Source organism: Hyperolius riggenbachi, chromosome 6 (assembly GCF_040937935.1).
Source record: "Hyperolius riggenbachi isolate aHypRig1 chromosome 6, aHypRig1.pri, whole genome shotgun sequence".
NCBI classification, from domain to species: domain Eukaryota; kingdom Metazoa; phylum Chordata; class Amphibia; order Anura; family Hyperoliidae; genus Hyperolius; species Hyperolius riggenbachi.
The window spans coordinates 346,938,360-346,963,062 of record NC_090651.1 but is presented as its reverse complement, the minus strand read 5'-3'; the positions used below and the strand labels follow the sequence as shown (position 1 = coordinate 346,963,062).

Here is a 24,703-nt window from a genome sequence, read left to right as displayed (position 1 = left end):
CGAGTGATCAGGAGCCCACAAGGGGCAAATTAGGGCCTGATCTGATGGGTAGGTGTGCTAGGGGGTGACAGGAGGTGATTGATGGGTGTCTCAAGGTGTGATTAGAGGGGGGAATAGATGCAAGCAATGCACAGGCGAGGTGATCGGGGCTGGAGTCTGAGGGCATTCTGATGGTGTGGGGGGTGATCAGGAGCCCCCATGGGGCAGTTTAGGGACTAATTTAAAAAATAGTGCTGACATATAGTGACAGGGAGTAATTGATGGGTGATTAGGGGGGTGATTGGGTGCAAACAGGGGTCTGAGGGGTGGGCAGGGGGTCTGAGGGGTGCTGTGGGAGATCAGAGGAAAGGGGGGCAGATCAGTGTGCTTGGGTGCTTACCTGCGTGGCTGCAGCCTGCCCTGGTGGTCCCTCGATCACTGGAAAAAACCAGGGCAGGAGGCAGCCTGTATAATACGCTTTGTATACTTTACAAAGCGTATTATACACTTTGTATGCGGCGACCAGGCATCTAGTAACCCGCCGGTGATTCTGAACGGCCCGCAGATTACTGCGCAAGGGAGCGGGGTCTGTCGCCAGCGGCTGATCGCATCACGAATGACGCGATCGCCACATAACCACGGCCGCCACCGCCGATGGATGTATTGCAGTCGTTTGGGCCCAGACCTTGGCTGTGGGCGGTCGGCAAGTGGTTAACTACCGTATGACGCACTTTTTTTTTCCCTTACAAAAATTTGGAGAAAAAAACCAAAACAATTTCCTGCATCCAATATGGCAGGGGCAGGTTATCCCTCACTTAAAGAGGAACTCCAACCAAGAATTTAACTTTATCCCAATCAGTAGCTGATACCCCCTTTTACATGAGAAATCTATTGCTTTTCACAAACAGGCCATCAGGGGGCGCTGTATGACTAATATTGAGGTGAAACCCCTCCCACAAGAAGCTCTGAGGACCGCGGTACTTTTGGCAGTTAGCCACAATGTAACAATGTTCACAGACAGGAAATAGCTGCTTACAGCTGTCTCTAACAGCCAAAACAGCTAGCAGCTGTAACATAACCTGCCCACAGTAAAAATGTCACTATGTAATAAATGTCAGAATGTAAATAGGGGAGAGGAAAGATTTTACAATGAGCAAACACTGACTAAATCATTTATACATAATTATTGTAAAAATGAAGCAAATTACACTATTTTCACTGGAGTTCCTCTTTAAGAACTCCCAATAAATAACACACTAGAGTAAAAAAGTGGCACACCTAAGTAAATTCATAGCTGAAATCTACAACTTACTGGAAACATGACTGACTATTTTACAGCACGGGAAAAGCAGAGTTTTTTATTAAAAGCGGTCAGAGTGTATGGGAACGGTAGCCAGTTATGACGGCGGCCATGTTCCTGTAGCCCATAGCATGAAGATATGTAATTTTAAGGAAGGATCCACCAATGGGCACACAAACAGTGCAGTATAAAGGGACGCTGCGCGCCAGTGACGTCAGCCCCTGATGAGTCTGACTAGACGAAATGCGTAGGGCGGAGCTACGGCCAGCGCGTCTGACGTCACTGCACTAGGAAGTCTGGGAGTATAGCTGAGCGTGGAGGGCGGAATAGTGAGGACCAGGTGGACGGACAATAGGAGGGACACCGTTCACCCCGGCCCGGAGGCCAGGACAGACCCGCTGCCACCACTCATTATGATGTGCCTAACAACAAGAAGATATACGTGAGTGCGCATTCATTACGTGGGTTATATATTTTAAGCAGTGTACACTATGATGTGTTTTAAACTTTTATGAGTCTGGAATCGACTGATGCGGCATTAAACAGAGAATTGAAGATTTTAAAAGTGCCTGGAGCCTGTCTGTGAAATATACGTTAGATCCACCTGGCTTTGAGGTGGCTGCAATTTGGTGAGCGCAATCTAAATTGGGAGCGGATTCACGAGTGCAGCATGAGCACATTGTTCACAAGGGTTATTGAGTGTATATATGTCTGACGGAGTTACGCTATGTGCTATCTGTTTATTGATCTATAGGGAGGTGGAGAGCGCAGTTCAACAACTTGACATATGTTTACATCTGGAACCCTGAAACAGCGATCCCACAATTCAATTTTGATTGAGACTGGCTGCAGTAAGGTCTGATTGACATTGAATGGAACTTTTTAGTGACTTTGGCTTTGGGTTGAGGAAACCTGTGGATTCTATGGAACAATAATTGATATATGTGAACTGTTCATTACATAACCAAATTACTGTGAAGTTAGATTTGATATTTCAGGCAGCGCAGCTCTATTTGTTTTATCATCTTGTTATGGCTTGTATTGAAGGGACACATCTGCGGAGCTAGTGGCTATATTATTCTTAGGCAAACATAGGGAATGTGTATATATAATTTTTCAGAGATAGAGAATGAAAGCTAAAGTGAATTAAGCCTTGTACACACTTTAAATTATGATTTTCCAATCACTAATACAATCTTACTGCCTCCATTATCTGCTAATAGGACTCCATATCTGTTGGCACTCCGACTAAATTGATGTAATAAAAGTTGCCGAGTGGTTGGGAATAGTGTTGGGCGAACACCTGGATGTTCGGGTTCAGGCCGAACAGGCCGAACATGGGCCAGATGTTCGGCATGTTCGGCCCGAACTCAATGGAAGTCAATGGGACCCCCGAACATGCCCATTTTGGGGGCCCTATGGGGTCGCAGGCATAAGGGGGGAGCATGCCCCGATCGCGGGGGGTGTCGGAAATTCCCCCCACCCCCTCCGCTAGCGCTCCCCCCTCTGCCCGCTTCCCCATAAAAAAAGTTTAATGCAAGTTAAATAGTACCGGTGGCTGGCAGTGGAGTGAGAAGGAGGAGTCCGAGTAGGAGAGTGACGCGTTGAGGCCGGGCAGCGGGCGGTTCAGCGGTAGTACCCTTGTGGTACTTCCGCCCTTTCTCTGACCTCACGTCCTCTGCATACGAGGGTACGCGTCACGCGTACCCTCGTATGCGTCATCACGTAGAGGACGTGAGGTCAGAGAAAGGGCGGAAGTACCACAAGGGTACTACCGCTGAACCGCCCGCTGCCCGGCCTCAACGCGTCACTCTCCTACTCGGACTCCTCCTCCTCACTCCACTGCCAGCCACCGGTACTATTTAACTTGCATTAAACTTTTTTTATGGGGAAGCGGGAATAGGGGGGAGCGCTAGCGGAGGGGGTGGGGGGAATTTCCGACCCCCCCCCCCCCCACGATCGGGGCATGCTCCCCCCTTATGCCTGCGACCCCATAGGGCCCCCAAAATGCGCATGTTCGGGGGTCCTATTGACTTCCATTGAGTTCGGGGTTCGGGCTGAACCCGAACATCCAGGTGTTCGCCCAACACTAGTTGGGAAATCAAAATTTGATGCCTATGCACCTTGACAATTCCCAAGAAATCTTTGTAGATCAACAATTATGTAAACAAATATGGCAATACATAGTCCATTTATCATTATTCACACATATTCACATACCTTAAATTCCTTAGAAATTTTCTGCGATATGCATCCTCATGCCCCATAGGATCAACTACAACCAAATTTCTGGTTGTGAAGTCAATGATTTGTTAAAGGACTTCCGAGGTCAAATGTTCCCCCAAAAAATAAAAAAAGTTAGATACCTGTATAACTTTGGTGGACACGGAGGACCACACCCGCGCCCTCCGTGCCGTTCTGCTGGGTCCCCGCCTCTCAATATCCCCCCGAATGGCTCCCGACCCCACGGCCAGGGTCATTACCTGCTGCCTGTATAAAGATGGCCGCCGGCGCTGGCCGCGGCTGCGCACTCCGCATGGCCGCTACTGCGGCTGCGCAGCACTAGGGCCAACCCCCCGATCCACGCAACAGGCTGTTTCCTGTAGCGTGGATCGGGGGTTGGCCCTAGAGCTGCGCAGCCGCAGCAGCGGCCATGCGGAGTGCGCAGCCGCGGCCAGCGCCGGCGGCCATCTTTATACAGGCAGCAGGGCCTGACCCTGGCCGTGGGGTCGGGAGCCATTAGGGGGATATTGAGAGGCGGGGACCTGGCGGAACGGCACGGAGGGCGCGGGCGGCGTCCTCCGTGTCCACCAAAGTTATACAGGTATCTAACTTTTTATTTTTTGATGGAACATTTCGCCTCGGAAGTCCTTTAAGGATTACATTTTTTTTTTTTTTTTTTTTTACGATAATGGAAAAGATCTTGTTTTTTCAGAATCTCAGACCTAATCATTAAGAAAACAATTGTTTTTACTTGCCGTTACAATCCAATGAGCCCCCGTGTTGATCAGGCACACCCATTTTTTGGGGGCTGGAAACTTCCCCTGTGAAAAGTAATACTAAAATGTTCTCATTTGTTCAGAGTATGACTTAAAGAGACTCTGAAGCGAGAATAAATCTCGATTCAGAGCTCATAGTTAGCAGGGGCACGTGTGCCCCTGCTAAACCGCCGCAATAGCGCCGCTAAACGGGGGTCCCTTCACCCCCAAACCCCCCACTGCGACACTTGGTCGCAGACTTGGTCGCTCCTGGAGGCAGGGCTAACGGCTGCAGCCCTGCCTCCAGTCGCGTCTATCAGACGCGCATCGCCACCTCTCCCCCGCCCCTCTCAGTGAAGGAAGACTGAGAGGGGCGGGGGAGAGGCGGAGATACGCGCTGACAGACGCGCGTGGGGCAGGGCTGCGGCGGTTAGCCCTGCCCCAACCAGGAAGCGCTCCCCCGCTGAAACGAGGAGATTTGGGGGATCAGGGACCCAGGATAGCGGCGGTTTAGCAGGGGCACACGCGCCCCTGCTATCTATGAGGTCTGAAGCGAGATTTATTCTCGCTTCAGACTCTCTTTAAGATATTAGATATTGTGTTCTTCCAGCAACTTAATATATTCAAACAAAAAAAGCGTTATAAATACAGAATATATAAAAATATGATTAATTGAACTTTTTCACATACAGGAGCCCTTGTGAGCACTCGAACACAAATGGTTTTGCAGAGTGCTTCCAAAGATGGCCAGCTCCATACAGTGTGCATGCTCAATGTGGAGCAGTACTCGCCTCATAAAGCACTAGGGGACACATCCTTAAAGAGAACAAGAGATGAAGTACCCGCTTGTATTTTACCATATACCGTATTTTTCGGACCATAAGACGCACTTTTCTCCCCATAAAGTGGGGAGAAAAAGTAAGTGCGTCTTATGGTCCGAATGTAACATGGGAAGAGTCAGGAGTGCCCAGATTTACCATGAAAACATAGGTGCCGTCATCAGCACACAATGCTGGAGCTGGCACTGTAGGGGGCATAATTACCTAACTACAGGAAAGGAAAGGACATCTGTGTGATTCAGCGCATCCCCACGCTATGAGGAAGAGCTGGCGATTTTAAAATGCTTTAATTTGACTGGCCCGATGGTCTCTGGGGCAGGATGACAGCTCTGTCATTGGGCCAATCACTGTACAGTCACTGCACAGTGATTGGCCCAATGACAGAGCCATGGTCCCGCCTCCGAGACCATCGGGTCCAGTAAAATAAAAGCATTTTAAAATCACCAGCTCTTCCTGATAGCGCGGGGATGCGCTGAATCGCCTGTCACGACCCCCACTTCAACTCTCAGAGAGGAGGCAGGGAAACGTGCAAAGGCTGCGGGCAGAGCACACAGGATTTATAACAACAGACAGTGATCCACAGCCGTCTCAGCTGAAGAGCGTCTGCTGCTTTGCAGGGAGACTGGATCATAACATCAGCCTCTCGTTCTCTCTCCCCAGCTGGTCACAAGTATCAGAGAGCTGTTTGAAGCAGCCGAGGGCTTCAGGTCACTCACCCCTGTCATGCTACTTGCCTCTGCTTTATGTCTGGTCACCCTTCACTTCCCTTCCCTCCGATGTATATACAGAAGCACGTGACATCACTGACGCTGATTCCTAATAGCAGAACAGCGACAGACGCTGCTACTGTACATACATCGGAGGGCAGGGGAGTGGAGCGTGACCAGACATAAAGCAGGGACGAGCAGTGGGACTAGGGTTGCCACCTTTTGTCTGAAAAAATACCGGCTCTGGAGGTGTGGCCTAAAAGTGGGAGGGGTTTGTTACGACCTTTTTTTATAAATAGCACAAGAAAGATGAATATTTACAGAAATAGTTTAAAGTGGACCTGAACTCTTGCACAGGACAGAAGGAAAACAGAGAAATTCACCCTGAATGTATTTAGAGTTTAGCCTGTCTAATTCCCCCTTCCTTTGTGACTAAGCACAAGTTATAATTTGGTCCCTCAGCTGTCTCAGTTGACTGCCACGGCACAGAGCTAATTGAAAGCAGGGAGTAGACACACTCCCTGCTTCCATGAAAGCAGGGAGTAGACACACTGCAGATTTATTGCAGGATTTGTATCAGCTGTAACAAAGACATGTATTTTCTTTAAAGGTTATCATGCTGCTGCATATATTTTAGAGCAGAGAGGAAGTCCTGAGTTCAGGTCCACGTTAAAGAACACCTGTAAGGGAGAGGGAAGCCTCTGGATCCTGATGAGGCTTCCCCCATCTTCCTCAGCATCGGGGATTCAGTGCTGGCAGCCCCAGAAAACAAATTCATGTGGCCGATGCACTAGCGGCTTACTGCTCAGGCTCCAGCGGAAATAGCGTAGCCTGATCATGACGACTATACGAAGGAGAGCGGACCTCTTCAGGCTCCACTATTTCCGCCAGAGTCCGAGGGAAAAGCCGCCACTGCACCTGGGCGCACCGACATCAAGCAGAGTTTTGGGGGCGCCAGAGCTGGATGCCCTCTGCTGAGGATGGTGGAAGCCTTAATAGGATCCAGAAGCTTCCCCCTTCCTAGGTAAGTACCCACAGGTGCACTTTTTTCCCTACAGGTACACTTTGAAGGTGCCCACTAATGATACAATTCCACGGCTGATCAATCATTTCCAATGTCCCGTATCAGAAACAATTGTTGTGCCCATTAATGACCGAATTACTGGCAGCCAAGTCGGTCAGCTTAATGGAATCTACCTGTTTTTCAGATTGATCTCATCAAACTGGCTAGCGGGAACTCGGCCATTAATGGGCATGACCGATCGTTTCTGATTACCACAGAAACGATTGATCGGCTGTAGAATCATAACAATAATGGGCATCCTTAAGAGTCTGGAAGAAAGGATAGGGGCTGATGGAGGGTTGGGAGAGAGACAAAACAGAAGAGAGAAAAGAGAGAGACAGACAGAGTGAGTGTGCGAGTGAGAGAGTGTGCAAGGGAGAAAGTGAGTGAGGTGAGTGAAAGTGAGTGAGATGAGAGTGAGTGAAAGTGAGTGTATGAGTGAGAGAGTGAGTCAGTGAGGTGAGTGAGAGTGTGCGAGTGAAAAAAAGTGAGAGTGAGTGAGAGTGAATGATTGAGAGTGTGCGAGTGAGAGGGTGAGTCAGGCATACATTTGAAATAGGCGCCGGTAGACTTGGGCACAGGATACAGCCGGTATATGGCTGATCCTGCTTCTGCACAAGTCCCGGCCGTGTTAATTCTAATTCCCCCTCCAGGCCGCCATGGATGGTGGGGAATTATTTAATTTTTAATATTATTGTGTTTTAAAAGTAACTTCAGCACCGTCTTCTGACGGCGCCGACGTTACTCACTGTGCGCCACTATAGAAGTAATTGCTATTATAGTACATGGTGGCACCGGCTGCGCTGAAAAGCTCTGCTACGTGAGTCAGTGAGGTGAGTGAGAGAGAAAGTGAATGAGAGTGTGCGAGTAATAGAGTGAGGTGTGAGTGAGAGTGTGCAAGTGAGAGAGAAAGTGAGTGAGTGAGGTGAAAAAAAAGTGAGGTGAGAGAACGTGAGTGTGCAAGTGAGAAAGTGAGTGAGGTGAGAGTGTGCGAGTGAGAAAGTAATTGACGTGAGAGCGAGTGAGAAAGTGAGGTGAGAGAGAGTGAGTGCAAGTGAGTGAGGTGAGAGAGAGTGAGTGCAAGTGAGTGAGGTGAGTGAGAGTGAGCGAGTGTGCGAGTGAGGTGAGAGTGAGCGAGTGTGCGAGTGAGGTGAGAGTGAGCGAGTGTGCGAGTGAGGTGAGAGTGAGCGAGTGAGGTGAGAGTGTGCGAGTGAGTGAGGTGAGAGTGTGAGTGAGGTGTGAGTGTGCGAGCAAGTGAGGTGAGAGTGAGTGTGTGAGTGAGGTGAGAGTGTGCGAGTGAGTGAGGTGAGAGTGTGCGAGTGAGTGAGGTGAGAGTGTGTGAGTGAGTGAGGGGAGTGTGTGCGAGTGTGCGCGAGTGAGTGAGGGGAGTGTGTGCGAGTGTGCGCGAGTGAGTGAGGTGAGTGTGCGCGAGTGAGTGAGGTGAGTGTGCGCGAGTGAGTGTGCACGAGTGAGTGAGAATGTGCAAGTGAGTGAGGTGAGAAAGAGATTGGGTGAGAGATAGAGAGTGAGTGAGTGGGGAGAGTGAGAAAGTGAGTGAGTGACTGTGTGTGTACCTGCTTGCTTCCACAGCACTTCATCTGCTGAGCTTCTGCTTGTTCCCACCAAGGACACAGCACTGTGACAAGATCCTCCTCCTCTGGAAGAGCTGCCTGGTCTGGGGGGAGGAGGGGGGCTCTCCTGTGTCTGACTCTCCTCTATCTCTCTGTGGCTGGTGCTGCTGAAGCTCCTCCACTCCACACAGCCTGGTCTTGCAGTCACAGTGAGTCAGGCTGTAACAGGCTGCCTGTCTCTGAGCGTCTGACAACAGTCAGGCCATGTGCTCTGCTGCTCAGAGAAAAACCACAACTCCTTCTCCGTGTCCAATCGGCTCCTCCTTCATCTCCCACAGTGCTCAGCAAATGCAGCCTGAGCTACTGTGGTGATTGGTTGGCAGTGCCTGGCCAGCCAATCAGAGAAGTGAGGAGGGAGTTCTGTATCCAGGGCGATCAGCCTGAGCCCTGGGGTTATTTTTATTAATTAAATTCCGGTGCCGGCTTTTTAGACAATTTTCCGGCCGGGCCGGCCAGATAACGGCCGGGTGGCAACCCTAAGTGGGACAGGGGTGAGTGACATGCAGCCCCTCTGATGCTTGTGTCCAGGGGCGTAGCAATAGGGGGTGCAGAGGTAGCGACCGCATCGGGGCCCTTGGGCCAGAGGGGCCCCGAAGGGTCCACCCTCTATCGCAGTATTAGCTCTCTGTTGGTCCAGTGCTGGTAATACTCACTTCAATAGATGCTTTGAATAGTTGTAACCCTTAGCACACTGTTCCCCATCCCCTTCTTGCACCTCTGACACTGTGGTAGTCCTTGGCAGGTTTTGGTGCGCCACATCAATTATTATGTACAGAGTGATTGGGGGGCCCCATGTAAAACTTGCACCGGGGCCCACAGCTCCTTAGCTACGCCACTGCTTGTGTCCCTGCCATAGAGAACGAGAGGGTTACGTTATGATCCAGGATCCCTGCAAAGTGACAGACACAATGCAGCTGGGTCAGCTCTGGATCTGCTTTATGCCCACAGCCTTTGAGCAGTGTTACATTTCCCTGCTTCCTCTCTCAATCTTGCACAGGATTAGAAATGCCACAGAACTACTGCAAGAGCCTGCTGCACACGTTCTATACTTTAAAGGCTCAGATGCAAAGTACAGTAACCTGTACAAACTTAATTTGGGCAGATCTTATCAGACCTCCAAGGCTCCAACTATACATGTATGTCATTAAAGAGACAGCAGTTGCATTAGAAAAACTGCATTCATTTATTTATGACCACTTCACAAATATGCCTTGAATCAAAAAGTGTTATTTGAGTAAAGAAGTATGTTTTTTTAACTTATCAATGCATCTGTAATTAAAACACATTTTTAAACTTAACCTACCCTCATACATGTAAATCCTAAAAACCCAGTCAATGAGCTTAGAGATCTGCTGGCCCATCATGCACTTACACGCTGATATATGCACGCACGCACCACATACACAGTACACACACGCACGCACACACACACACACACACACACACACACACACTCATACTCACACCACATACACAGTACACACACACACGCACACAAACCATACACAGTACACAGTACACACACACAAACCACATACACAGTACACACACACAAACACGCACGCACACACGCACGCACACACCACATACACAGTACACACACACACAAACGCACGCACACACCACATACACAGTACACACACACACACACCACATACACAGTACACACACACACGCACGCACTAGATCAGCTTTGGGGGAAAAGTTCCACAAGATGCCCCTGTACCATGGAAACACCAGGTTCAGGTTTTTTTTTCCCTGGTTTTTCTCCTTTAATTCCAGGTGCGTCTTATGGTCCGAAAAGAGCAAAATTACTTACGGTAATTTCTTTTCCAGAAGTCGGAAGGACAGCAACCCTGAGACATGTCTCCATCCACATACACTGGACAGGAACTAGATTAAAACATTTGCATAATTAGTTAGGCAGGGCACACGCACACATATATATACTTCGTCATGTCCTTACCCCCTCAGTTAATAAATAAGACTCCACACGTAATGATGCTTCCAATAAATTTTAATAAGAAATAGCGGTGGGTAGTAAGGGCCTGAGAAATCCTCCTGCGTGGCATAGCCCGAGCTCAGCTCGGGCTTACCACCAGGAAGGTTAAGAGTGTATGAATGGCAGCAATGTAAATATTTCCCATGAAAATCAAAAGGTGAATTTTGATTGGCTGCTGTAGGCTCCACCCACTTTCCTGAATATTAGTCCCAGTCACCCAGTGGCCAACTGTGTCACGTTTGAGAACCCTGCCAATAACAGAATGGCTGAAATCAATCTAACAAATCTGATTGGCTGTTTGTGGCTCCACCCCTTTAGTGACCCTTAAGTGAATTTGGACCCCAGTCACCCAATGACTGACTGTATCAGGTTTGAGGCCTCTGCCATGAACAGTGAAAGAATGGTAGCAAAGTAAATATCCCCCTTGAAAATCAATAGGTACATTTTGATTGGCTGTTGTAGGCTCCACCCACATTTCTGAATATTCATCCCATTCACCCAGTGGCCAATTGTGTAAAGTTTGGGAACCCTGCCATGTTAAAAATGTAGTTGTTGGCACTGCCCACTTTTTCTAACCTTGACATACAGTCACTCAATTATCAAGTTTATAAGCTTTGGGGTCCTTTGTATCAATACTTTGTATATTCCCATTGAAACATAAACAAATCTGGATGTTTATGGCTCCGCCCCCTTTCTGAATTTGAACCCTAGTCACCCAGTGACCAACTGTACCAGGTTTGAGGCATCTGCTATTAACAGTATCAGACAATGGTAGCAGCTTAAATATTCCCTTTGAAAATCAAAAGGTGAATTTTTATTGGCTGTTGTAGGGTCCACCCACCTTCCAAAATCTTAATCTCATTCACCCAATGACCAACTGTGCAAAGTTTGAGAACCCTGCCATTAACGGTGTAAGAATGGCTGCAGTTTATATTTTCCCAGTAAAAGTTGATTTTGTCTCCGCCCACTTTTTGTAACCTTGACACACAGTCACTCAATGACCAAGTTTGTGAGCTTTCAGGTTCCTGGCATCAAAAATGTGTGAATGGAAGCAGTTTATCCACCAAGGAAATCTGATTGGCTGTATGTGGCCCCACCCCTTTAGTGAATTTGGACCCCAGTCACCCAATGACCCACTGTAGCAAGTTTGAAGCCTCTGCCATTAAAAGTGTAAGAATAGCAGCAGTTCAAAAATTCTCCTTGAAAATCAACAGGTGCATTTTGATTGGCTGTTGTAGGCTTCACCCATTTTCTTGAATCTTAATCACATTCACCCAGTGACCAAGTGTGCCAAGTTTGAGACCCCTGCGATTAACAGTCTAAGAATGGCTGCAGTTTGCATTTTCCTATTTAAAATGAATGGCTGAAATTTGATGGACTGTTTTATGCTCCGCCCACTTTTCCTGGATTTGTAACCTCAGTCACTAAGTGACCAACTGTGCCAAGTGTGGGGACTCTGGCTTGTGTACTGTGAGAATGGCAGCCTTTTACATTTTTTCCATTGACTTGAATGGGTGAAATCTGATTGGCTGTTTGTAGCTCCGCCCAGGTGTGCAGGGGGGCCCGAGACCCCCAGAACCTATCATCCCAGGTAGTAAGGGATCTGTATACCAAGTTTTGTTCAAATCGGTCAAGCCTTTTCCGCGTGATCGCGGCACATACATATGATTTTATATATATAGATGACAGAAATTATCACATTATTTAACACAAATTGGTATGGCGTGGCGTCTACCTAGCATTAGAAAGGTAATAAATATAGCAGCCTCCATATACCTCACTTCAGTTTTCCTTTAAAATTATACTCTACGGAACAAATGAACCTAGATTAAGAAAGAAGGAGGAAAGGGAAAAATTCAAAAAATAGCTTTTAAAATTCTAAACTCCCCCCCCCCCCCCCCCCGAAAAAAAAGCCCCTACTTACTTTAAAGTCCTGAAATTTTCCAATAAATATATCACTAGCGATCCCACAGTTGACATGGTGTACCTGAGAAAGTATAAAATATATATTATACACAAACGCATACAATAATACATACACTTTCACTATACGAAATAAGAGTAACAAAATTAACCTCTGGTGGCAAGATAATTTCCAGGTAGGCATCAATCACCTAAAAAAAAAAAATGGTAGCGTTTAAATGGGAAGTACAGTGGCATAGTGGTTAGCACTCTCGCTTTGCAGCGATGGGTCCCCGGATCAAATTGTAGACAGTGAACTATCTTCAAAGAGTTAGTATGTTCTTCCTGCGGCTGCGTGGGTTTCCTACAGCACTCCCATTTCATCCCAAAAACATGCAGATAGGTTATATAGCTTCCCCCTAGACTTCAATACATTCATACATGTAAGAATATGGTAGGTATTAGATTGTTAACGCCTCTGAGGGACAGTTAAAAAACCTATATATTCTGTACAGTGCTGTGGAAGATGTCTGCGCTTTATAAATACTAAATTAAAATAGCTGATGAATTAGTTTTCATACTTCATCCGTAAGCCATTCTTCACCCTCCAGGGTGCGAAATGAATGGTCTGATAGCTCATACGTTCCAATGACAGCCTCTATTTGGCCACTGTCTTCTTTAGACCACATCCTCAAGACTGAAATAGATTGAAGAAAAAATTGTAATTTACTATATTACTTAGTACACACTACAGCCAGTCCTTACTTACAAACCATTTCTGTTATATGGTGCAATTCTAAGTTAAATTTGTAAGTTGATTAATGGAGAGAGAGAGAGAGAGAGAGAGAGAGAGAGAGAGAGAGAGGGAGGGAGGGAGGGAGAGAGAGAGAGAGGGAGGGAGTGAGAGAGAGAGAGAGAGAGAGAGAGAGAGAGAGAGCGAGAGAGGCAGAGACAGAGAGAGAGAGGCAGAGACAGAGAGAGAGGCAGAGATAGACAGAGAGAGAGAGAGAGAGGCAGAGACAGAGAGAGAGAGAGAGAGAGAGAGAGAGGTAGAGACACAGAGAGAGAGAGAGAGAGAGAGGCAGAGACAGAGAGAGAGAGAGGCAGAGACAGAGAGAGAGAGAGGCAGAGGCAGAGAGAGGCAGAGAGAGAGAGAGAGGCCCAGAGAGAGAGAGTCCCAGAGAGAGAGAGAGAGAGAGAGAGAGAGAGAGAGGGGGGGGGGAAGAGTGAGAGAGAGGCAGAGAGAGAGAGAGGCACAGAGAGAGAGGCCCAGAGAGAGAGAGAAAGAGAGAGAGAGAGAACCAGAGGGGGCACCGAGAGAGAAAGAGAGAGAGACCCAGAGGGGGCACCGAGAAAGAGAGAGAGACCACAAGGGGGCACAGAGAGAGAGAGGGAGAGAAAGAGTGATACCCCGAGGGGGCACAGAGAGAGAAAGAGAGCCAGAGGGGGCACAGAGAGATAGAGAGAGAGCCAGAGGGGGCACAGAGAGAGAGAGACCCAGAGGGGGCACAGAGAGAGAGAGACCCAGAGGGGGCAGAGAGAGAGAGAGAGACCCAGAGGGGGCAGAGAGAGAGAGAGAGAGCCAGAGGGGCACAGAGAGAGAGAGAGCCAGAGGGGGTACACAGAGAGAGAGCGAGACAGAGGGGGCACATAGAGAGCCAGAGGGGGCACAAAGAGAGAAAGAGCCAGAGGGGGCACAGAGAGAGAGAGAGACAGAGGGGGCACAGAGAGAGAGAGAGCCAGAGGGGGCACAGAGAGAAAGAGAGCCAGAGGGGGCACAGAGAGAAAAAGAGCCAGAGGGGGCACAGAGAGAAAGAGAGAAAGCCAGAGGGGGCACACACAGAGAGAAAGAGAGAAGGGCAGAGGGAGCACACAAAGAGAGATAGAGAGAGAGGGGGCACACCAGAGAGACCCAGAGGGGGCACACAGAGCCAGAGGGGGCACACAGAGAGAGAGACCCAGAGGGGGCACACAGAGAGAGAGACCCAGAGGGGGCACACAGAGAGAGAGACCCAGAGGGGGCACAGAGAGAGAGAGCCAGAGGGCAGAGTGCTCATCTATGGAGACCTCAACGCCAGAACAGGCACAGAGAAGGATTATCTGACCTCTCAGGGAAACACATACATACTTGGAGGGGAGAGCTATTACCAGGAACCAAAACAGACAGCGAGAAATAGTTACGATAAGACAGTAAACCAAAGTGGGAAAGCCCTATTGAACCTTTGCCGGAGCCTCGGCCTACACATACCAGTGTGGTAGATTATGCCATCACAGACACAGACCCCTTAAATATCAATGCCCTCATAGTCACCCCTGAAAACACACCAAATATTGCTGTACCCGAAATCCACCGATAAACCAACCACACAGCAGCCTCACCAGACCGGTCTCTACAAGCTGCCACCATCCTTCAAATGGCCCAAAGAGTCTGCCACCGAATACACCAACATGACCAAAACTGCCAAAATCCAAGAACTGCTGACAAACTTTCATACCAACCTATATGAATGAAACCAACAAGGTGTGAACCATGCAGTGAAGGACTTCAGCAACATCTTATAAAGCATGGCAGTACTCGCTGGCCTCAAGCAGACCAACTTTAACCACTTCCCTACCACATGTTTTTTTCCACTTCAAGACCAGAGCAATTTTCACATAATGCACCTCCCATTCATTCGCCAATAACTTTATGACTACTTAACACACTGAAACAATCTATATATTATTTTTTGCGGGACAAACTAGGCTTTCTTTGGGTAATACTTTTTGCTAAGAATTATTTTATTATATATGCATTTTACAGGGAAGAAGAAGAGAAAAATTGCAAAAATGTATCATTTCTTAGTTTTCAGCCATTGTAGTTTAAAAAAAAAAAAAAAGTGCTATTGTAGGTAAACCAGTCACACTTTTTTTGCCCATTTGTCCCGTTTATTACAACACTTAAATTGCGTCCCTAGTACAATGTATGGCGATAATATTTTATTTGGAAACAAAGGTGTATTTTTTCAGTTTAGTGTTTTTTTATACTATAAACATAATTATAGGCTTTTATTTACAAAAGCAACATTAATATATCGACATAACATACATATTTAAAAAGTCCCTAAGGTAACTATTTATGTAGGTTTTTTTTATGTTGTAATTTTTTTTATTTTTTATTTACAAGTTTTATTTTGGTAACTAAGGGTTAGGGGTGGAAGGGGTTTAACAGTAGCAAATATTTAAATAAATGTCTGAATGTAAGAGTGTATTATGGTATATTGGGGTGTATATGGATGTATTTTACTTTTTGGCCACTAGATGGCACTACACTTAGCTCACTGTCTGCTGTTTACAGCAGATAGGAACGAAACTGTTTGTAACAGTTTCCTTGGGGTTATGAATGAGAGATGCTCTCTCTCCCATTCATATCGGGGGATCAGGGCTGAGAATGGATTATTCTCATGCCCTGAACACAGAAGAACGGGGATGCGGCGGAAACGGCGCTGGAATCGCGATTGGCGGCGGTGAGTAAACAGTGCGTATATATACGCCCCTGATCTGCTAGAGGTAAACACAGGGGCGTATATATACGTAGCAGAAATCTGGAACTGGTTAAGAGATCCACAAATAAACAGTCCCAAAAATGGTTTGACAGTGAGTGCAAGGTTCTACGTAATTCTCTAAGGGCAGCCTCTAACCAAAAGCACAGAGACTCCAATAACCGGGACCTAAGGGAAGCCAATGACCACCTACAGAGGCAATACAAAGACACCCTCAAGCAGAAAAAACAAAACCATATCTCCCACAAACTCCAACAGCTGGAGGACTCCCTCCAAGACAACTCATTCTGGGAAACTTGGAACCATGTTGGGACAAAGCCCAAGAAAAGCCCTCTTCACATTCAAAATGGCCACATCTGGCTCCACCACTTCAGGGACCTCTACAAAGACATCGCAGAAAATGCCCAAACCCCGGAACAGAAACAAATAGCCGCAAAACTGAAGGACATGGAGGAGACAATCAAGGACTTTCAAAACCCTCTGGACACACCAATCACGGTCAGAACCGGATTAAGGCCAAATGGGGCCCCAAGCAAAGTAGCGGATTTGGGCTCCCTCCCTTAACCCCCTCTGCCCCTCACCCCCGCATAATGCATATGAACCCAAGCACCCCCTATGGCATGCATTGTTGCGAACCTTACTTATGGGAGGTTCAATGTGAAAACATTTTTTTTTCTTCAACTCAGAAATTCCTCTCTACTCTAAATGATAAGCACAAGCATAATAATCTTTACAGAGAAACCTTTCTTTGTTACAGTTGATACAAATCCTGCAATACATCTGCAGTGTGTCTACTTCCTGCTTTCATGGAAGCAGACATATTGCTCACATCCTGTGTATATCAATTAGCTTACCAGCCATGGCAGTCAGCTGACACAGGTGAGAGATCAAATTACTTCTTGTGAATAGTCACAATTGAGGGACAGGCTAAACTCTCTAAATACATACAGCAGTGCTGTCCAACTTCGCGGGCATGGAGGACCGTTTTTTTTCCCAGAGCACATGGTGAAGGGCTGGCAGACCTCCCCAAATACACCCCCCCCCCCCAAAGGAAAAAAAAATCTGGCAGCAGTATCCCCGCAAAATGCAATTAGAATGATAGCAGATTTTAACACAAGGTGCAACCATATTGGCCGCAGATTCTCCACAAAATGCAACCAGATTGGCAGCATATTTCCCCACAAATGCAGTCAGATTGGCGGCAGATTTCCCCATAAAATGCAGTCAGATTGGCCACAGATTTCCCCACAAAATGCAATCAGATTGGCCGCAGATTTCCCCACAAAATGCAGTCAGATTGGCGGCAGATGTCCCCACAAAATGAAGTCAGATTGGTCGGAGATTTCCCCACAAAATGCAATCAGATTGGCCGCAGATTTCCCCACAAAATGCAGTCAGATTGGCCACAGATTTCAACATAATCCCTTTTTCTCGTGCTGAGGCTGCTGGAATGTAAATATGTACACCCCTGCCCTCCCCTCGTTCTCCTCCGTGCTGCCGCCTCTAACACACCTCAGATCAGCGGCGAGCAGGAGATCGGAACCAGCCAGACCAGCGCATAGCAGCCACGTGGTGAATTTAAATGCTGGAAGTGACATCATCGGTCATGTCCAGCACTTAACACCCTTGCTGTTCCAATTCTGACGGCAAAGGGGCAGCGCAGCAGTTGTTTTTTTTTAAAAAATGGTTTTAAATCATGTAGCGAGCCCAGGGCTCGCTACATGATAGCCGCTGACAAGCGGCATCTCCCTACCCACTCCGATCGCCTTCGGCGATCAGAGTAAGCAGGAAATCCCGTTCAGAACGGGGATTTCCTGCTGGGCTTCCCCGGTCGCCATGGCGACCGGGCGGGATGACGTCACCGACGTCGGGACATCAGAGGGAATCCCGATCCACCCCTCAGCGCTGCCTGGCAATGATTGGCCAGGCTGCGCAAGGGGTCTGGAGGGGGGGGGGGGCGCGGCGCGCCGCAGCAAAAAGTGGGGAGGACTGAGGAGGGCACAGCGACGGAGACTGGGGGGGGGGGGCTGCGGCGAAAAATGGGCGTGACCATGACATTGTATGGGCGGAGCTAACGTAATGATGTAACAGCGAGGCATAAGAAAGCAGTGTTTACGCCATGATGTGGACAAACGAGACTTTGCATCATGGGTGTGCAGAAACTGTGTGATGCTAATAGTATACCGTAACCACAAAGCAGCAAACATAGCCATCTATGACCATTAAATAATAAATGCAGTAACAGTTCCCCCGGACACCAGAAAATAAACGCAATGGGCAACATGTCAGCACAAAATAAACGCAATGCGGTTAACATGTCAGTATAAAATAAATGTAATGCGGGCAACATGTCAGTACAAAATAAACGCAATGCGGGCAAACATGTCAGTACAAAATAAACGCAATGCGGCCAACATGTCAGTACAAAATAAACGCAATGCGGGCAAACATTTCACCAGAAAATTAACGCAATGCGGGCAAACATTTCACCTGGAAAAAAAAATGCAATGCGGGCAAACATTTCACCAGAAAAGAAACGCAATGCGGGCAAACATTTCACCAGAAAAGAAACGCAATGCGGGCAAACATTTCACCAGAAAAGAAACGCAAAGCGGGCAAACATTTCACCTGGAAAAAAAAATGCAATGCGGGCAAACATTTCACCAGAAAAGAAACGCAATGCGGGCAAAAATTTCACCAGAAAATTAACGCAATGCAAGCAAATATTTCACCAGAAAAGAAACGCAATGTGGGCAAACATTTCACCAGAAAAGAAACGCAAAGCGGGCAAACATTTCACCAGAAAAGAAACGCAATGCGGGCAAACATTTCACCAGAAAAGAAACGCAATGCGAGCAAAAATTTCACCTGGAAAAAAAAACGCAATGCGGGCAAACATTTCACCTGGAAAAAAAAACTCAATGCGGGCAAACATTTCACCTGGAAAAGAAAGCATTTACCATCTTGCTCCTGATCTTCTTTCCTTCGCTGACAGGGCTACGGCAAGATTGCGCCCGGAGCCCTGTACTGGAGACACAAATAGTCTCCAGTACAGGGCTCCGGCAGCCATCTTGCCGTAGCCCTGCTCGCCTGCCGGTGTCGGAACACCGGAAGACAGTTAGGCTGGAGCGGGGCTGCGGGCAATGAAATGGCACGGCGTCTACAGACGCCGCTGCCAGTTCATGAGTATAGAGTGGCCAGAGTACCGAGGCCGGCACCTCCCGCTGCTGAAAGCGGGACGTTTCCCGGGACCTCATGCAGCCTGGGACAGCGGACCCCGAATCCGGGACGCGTCCCGGGCAATCCGGGACGTCTGGTCACGCTAGAATAGGATTAGATACACGCAGCTGAGTTCAGTGACACAAACCCCAGCTCCTACACAGCTAATAGAAGGGAAACTGACTGAGCTGCCTGTGTGCAGAGAGACACAGCAGGAGATGAGATGATTACATGTCACAGCTCTGCACAGGGTCATTACTTGGCATGCAGAGCAGAGGAGCAGGGCACACCATGCCTCACACACAGCCTGTCACAGCTCTGCACAGGGTCATTACTTGGCATGCAGAGCAGAGGAGCAGGGCGCACCATGCCTCACACACAGCCTGTCACACCTCTCTACTTCTCTTCTGAACTGAAAGTAAATCGAAGTGTGCAGCCAAATTATCTCTCCTGCTGTGTCTCCCCCCAGCTGGAACAGGCAGGTTCTCCCCTTCCATAGATTTAGGTGCTTGTGGTGGTTACCTGCTTCCTAGGGGGGGGGGGGGGGAGAACAGTTATGAGGAGGACAGAGAACTCCTGGAGCCATGCTGCACTCACTATTAGTGTTGTCCGGATCATGAATGATTCGGATCTTCGATCCGAATCTATTTTATGAGTCGATCATCCGAATCATCAAAATGAGTGATTCGGATCGCAAAAGGGGCGGGGCCATGAGCGACACGCCCCCTCAGCGGGCAGCGGGGTCTTGGAAGCAGAGCAGAGATGGATCGCTCTGTTGGATGGGAGCCAGGGACAGGTAGATGAGAGAGGGGACATGGGTGCCACTGCCAGATATGTGTAGAGCACACATACTGGCTATAACGTGCTGCCCATTATAGGCTGGCTGTTCCGTAGTGCTGCACAGTGATCACATTGGAAGCTTTTGGCTCAGCACAGCTCAGTAACTTTGCAGACACTGTGATTGAAAGGCAATATAATCCTCCTGCACTCACACTAAACAGCTGCACTTATCTTCTGGGAATGCTTTCTTTCACTGTGCGACCTTTTCTTTCAAAGTGTACAGATGAACATATAGGTGAAATATATGTAAAGCATATGACTTCAGCATGTGGGTATTACGTGCAAACATTTCTGCTCTCTGCTCGTCCCTCCTCCCTTCTCTGTCCACTCCCTGCCCTCTGTCCATCTTCTCCCCTTCTCTGTGTGTCCACTCCCTCCCCTTCTCCTGTCCACAGACCTGTCCTGCTGTTCATTTCACCCCCGAATGCTTCCGGTAGTAAAATGATCCGAGATTCGGATCAAAGATCCGGATCTCTTCAATGATCCGATTCGAATCATCCGGATCATTGAAAAGATCCGAACTTCCCATCTCTACTCACTATCCTGGCTCCTGCAAGCTTCCTTGCAAAGATGTGTCTGGAGGAGATTTGGGGGCGTGTCCAGCTCACTCGGCTGCCTCTGTCTTGTTCATTGGCAAAGAGAGGCTCAAAAATGAAAGAGAGTTACTGATTGGTAGAGATGGGAAGTTCGGATCTTTTCAATGATTCGGATGATTCGAATCGGATCATTGAAAAGATCCGGATCTTTGATTCGAATCTCGGATCATTTTACTAGGGAAGCATTTGGGGTGAAATGACTAGCAGGACAGGACTTTCCCTGCGGTGGACAGAGAAGGAGAGGGGGGTTGACACACAGAGAAGGGCAGAAGATGGACAGAGGGCAGGGAGTGGACAGAGAAGGGACGAGGGACGAGCAGAGAGCAGAAATGTTTGTTTGCTGAGCCGCTGCCAAAGAGACCAGGACGACACATGGAGGGAGGCGACAGCTGCTGCAGAAACCGCCGATCACAGCAGCAAGACAACCCACGCAGCTTCTCTGCTCACAGCCGACCAAAGCCACGTTGAGCCTCAGCCATGCTGCCCCTTCAGCCACCGGATACTGACACCGGCAACACACTGCCCCAGCAGCCATTGGACCCATGCTCTCCTACACCGCTGCCAGAGCCTTTCCACCACAGGGTCACCAGGGTACCCGATGTCCTGCACTCCACCACCACTGTGCCTGCAGCCCCATTGTTGAACATCAGCTGCACCGACAGCCATTGGGACATTTTACCAGGCCACCAGCCAGCTGCGGCAATGCCCAGGGACTATCTCTCTCCTTCTCTTCTCTCTCCTCTCTCTGCTCTGTCCTCACTTTCTCTTTACCTTCCATCCTTTTCTCTTGCATCTTCTCTCACATCTCTCTTTCTTCCCCAGGGTGGGACTGGGGGGGCATCTGATTCAAGTATCTCTGCAGAAGCTTCTTTTCCCGGAATCCTGGGGGGCATCCAAATAGCTGCAGAGCTGTTGAGCGCTACAGAGAAGGTAGCGCTCCACTCACATAGCTCTGGATGTCTCCTCGGGACCTTCCACTATGTAACTATGTAACTAAGTATTATGTTCCATGCACTGTGTACTCACTACTAAATGTAACATACATTACTGCTTGCGTTTTTTGCTGTACCATCACCGACCCTGTATGTGCCAAAAATAATTCCGGGTACAACCCCCGTTGTACCTGGCGAAATAAATTATTCTGATTCTGATAGCCACATGCTGCAATCATATGCTTTACATATATTTCACCTATATGTTCATCTGTATACTTTGAATGCAAACTTCGCACAGTGAAAGAAAGCATTCCCAGAAGTGAAGTGCAGCTGTTTAGAGCAGTGCAGGAGGATCATATTGCACAGCAATCACAGTGCCTGCCCTTCTAGCCCAGCACGCTGTCTACAAAGTTACTGAGCTGTGCTTCTGAGCCAAAAGTTTCCAATTTGTTCACTGTGCACAACTACGGAACAGACAGCCTATAATGAGCAGCACATTATAGCCAGTATGTGTGCTCTACACATATCTGGCAGTGGCACCCATGTCCCCTCTCCCATCTACCTGTCCCTGCAAGGCTGGCTCCCCTCCAACTGAGCGATCCATCTCTCTGCTCAGCTTCCAGGATCCCCCCTGCCCGCTGAGAGGGGGGCGTGCCGCTACTGGCCCCGCCCCTTTTGCGATCCGAATAACTCATTTTGATGATTTAGATGATTTGACTCACAAAAGAGATTCGGATCGATCCGAATCGTTCATGATCCGGACAACACTACTGATTGGTGGGCGGGAGGGGCAGCAGAAGAAGTCTGTGAAATCTTTTTAGCTCAGCTGCTCGGGGACAAGCCTGTGTACGCAGGGGATCTATAATCGCGGCAATTAACTTTTTTTAGCCAGACGCCTGTCCCAAAAGGACGGACAGTGTGGATACTTTATTATGGAGATTTGGCAACCCTGATGGGGCCCTTTAGACCCTGAATCGGGCCCTAAGCGGATGCTTGAGGTGCCTGGTTGATAATCCGCCCCAGAGGCAGAGAGAGCAGCGAGTGGGGCGGTGCTGGAGCCTGGAGCACGCCTGTGCCAACTAGCTCCGCTCGCAACTCTGCAGGGTGGGTGGCCCCGGCGGCACCACAGCCAGCGCCCAAACCAAGCAGCATGGCACCCAAACCTCTGGGTCAGAGGGGGCCAGGGGTGGGCCCCATACTGACCACGGGCTCTCGGTCAATGCCCGAGTGCCCGAATGGTCAGTCCGCCCCGTGTGTGTGTGTGTAGCCCCACCCCTCCAATGATGTTTAGCTTAGGCTATGATAAAATGCCTGGCGCAGTGGTTAGCACACTTGCCTTGCAGTGCTGGGTCCCCGGATTTGATTCCCAGCCAGGGCACTATCTACACAGAGTTTTTATGTTCTCCCTGTGTCTGTGGGGGGTTCCTCCAGGCACTCCAGTTTCCTCCCACATCCCAAAAACATACAGATAATTGGCTTCCCCTACTAAATTGTAAGCCTCACTAAGGGACAGTTAAGTGACGAGACAATATACTCTGTACAGTGCTGTGGAAGATGTCAGTGCTATACAAATCCTAAATGATAATTCTCCTCCATTGACTAATCAATGTACACAGTACTGAAATGTGAAAATTGCTCTGGTCAGGGGCGTAGCAAGGGGGGATACAGAGGTTGCGACCGCATCAGGGCCCCCCCTCAACTACAGTAATAGCTCTCTGTTGGTCCTGTGCTCATAATAATCCCTTCTATAGATACTTTGAATAGTGGTAATCATTTACAAACTGTTCCCCTCCCCTTCTTGCACCTCTGACACTGTAGTTGCCATTGTTGTGGTTGGTTTTGTTGTGCCGTATCAATTGTTATGTATATAGTGCTTAGGAGGCCCCATTGTAAAACTTACATCAGGGCCCACAGCTCCTTAGCTACAGAGTTACTGACTCTGGTGTTTAAAGACAAACTCCGACCAAAAATTGAACTTTATCCCAATCAGTAGCTGATACCCCCTTTTACATGAGAAATCTATTCCTTTTCACAAACAGACCATCAGGGGGCACTGTATGACTGATATTGTGGTGAAACCCCTCCCACAAGTAACCCCTCCCACAAGAAAAGTTCGAACTTTTGTGGGAAATAGCTGTTTACAGCGGTTTCCAACTGCCAAAAACCATGCAGCAGCTACATCCCCTGCCAACAGTAAAATGTTCACTGGAGTTCCTCTTTAAAGGGAATCTGAAGTGAAAATAAACTTATGATATGATGATTTGCATGTGTAGTACAGGTAATATATATATTCATATATTCAGCAGTGATGCACTGGGAGACATCTCAAGCTCACTCCAACCTGAATTATCGCAAATTCTTTCTGTTCTAAGTAAGCAAACTTTTGTTTTTCTTAACATCTTAGTAAGGGGGCTTTTAGGACCATTGTAGTCCCTTACACACTCCAATGAGTTCTGGGTCACCATGAGCTTGCTGGTTAGTCTGTACCTAATACAGGTAAGACATAGAACATTAGTAGCCCAGATATGAGTCTCATATTGTTTCCAGTACAGGTAGAGTTAAGAAACGTCAGTTGTTATTTATGCAAACGAGCTTCTGTGAACCCTCCTACCCAACTTGGGTCGGCTACAGTGCTGTTTTCTGAATCACTTATCTCAACCTGTCTTTCACTGTTTCTTGTTTGTTTAAGGTTTTACTGCTAGGAAGTTCAAAGGGTCATTAGCTCTGCTCTGTTTCATCATTTGAAATACAGAGTGTAGTTTGTAAACTGCAAATATTAGAGAATGATGCAATATAAAAAAAATGGTATAAATAAATAAACAATTCATTGTATCATAAGTCGTGTTTTTTTTTTTTTTTGGTTCAGTGTCTTTAATGGGAAAAAAACATTAGAGGTGAAGTGGTTAAGTGTCCCTAAATGAAAATACATGAACTGTTTGCACCTTTTTCTATCCCTCCTGCTCTCAGAAGTTGTATTCTGCCAGGAAAACCTTTATGGCTGTAATTTGCTTATCAAGTGATGTTTACTATATTCCTGACATGGTACCCCCAAGACAGAAGCTGTCACATCCATGCCTAGAAATTAACTCTTTCAGGCAGCAAAGTAAAACAGTCTGGTTATGATTTGCACTGTACATACACCTGTTTATCTCATGTCACATGTCGCCTTG

General features: G+C 47.9%; 1 protein-coding gene across 2 annotated transcripts in view; it reads left to right on the top strand.

Moving 5' to 3' along the window:
- The first annotated feature begins 23,739 nt into the window (after positions 1-23,739).
- LOC137522971 (sialic acid-binding Ig-like lectin 16) overlaps positions 23,740-24,703 on the top strand; it is an 89,896-nt gene continuing 88,932 nt past the window's right edge. The window contains exon 1 of one of the 2 annotated variants that reach the window (XM_068243143.1): positions 23,740-23,811. The gene's annotated coding sequence lies outside the window, so the exon portion shown is untranslated. The remainder of the gene's footprint in view (positions 23,812-24,703) is intronic. The other variant, XM_068243144.1, reaches the window with a different exon arrangement.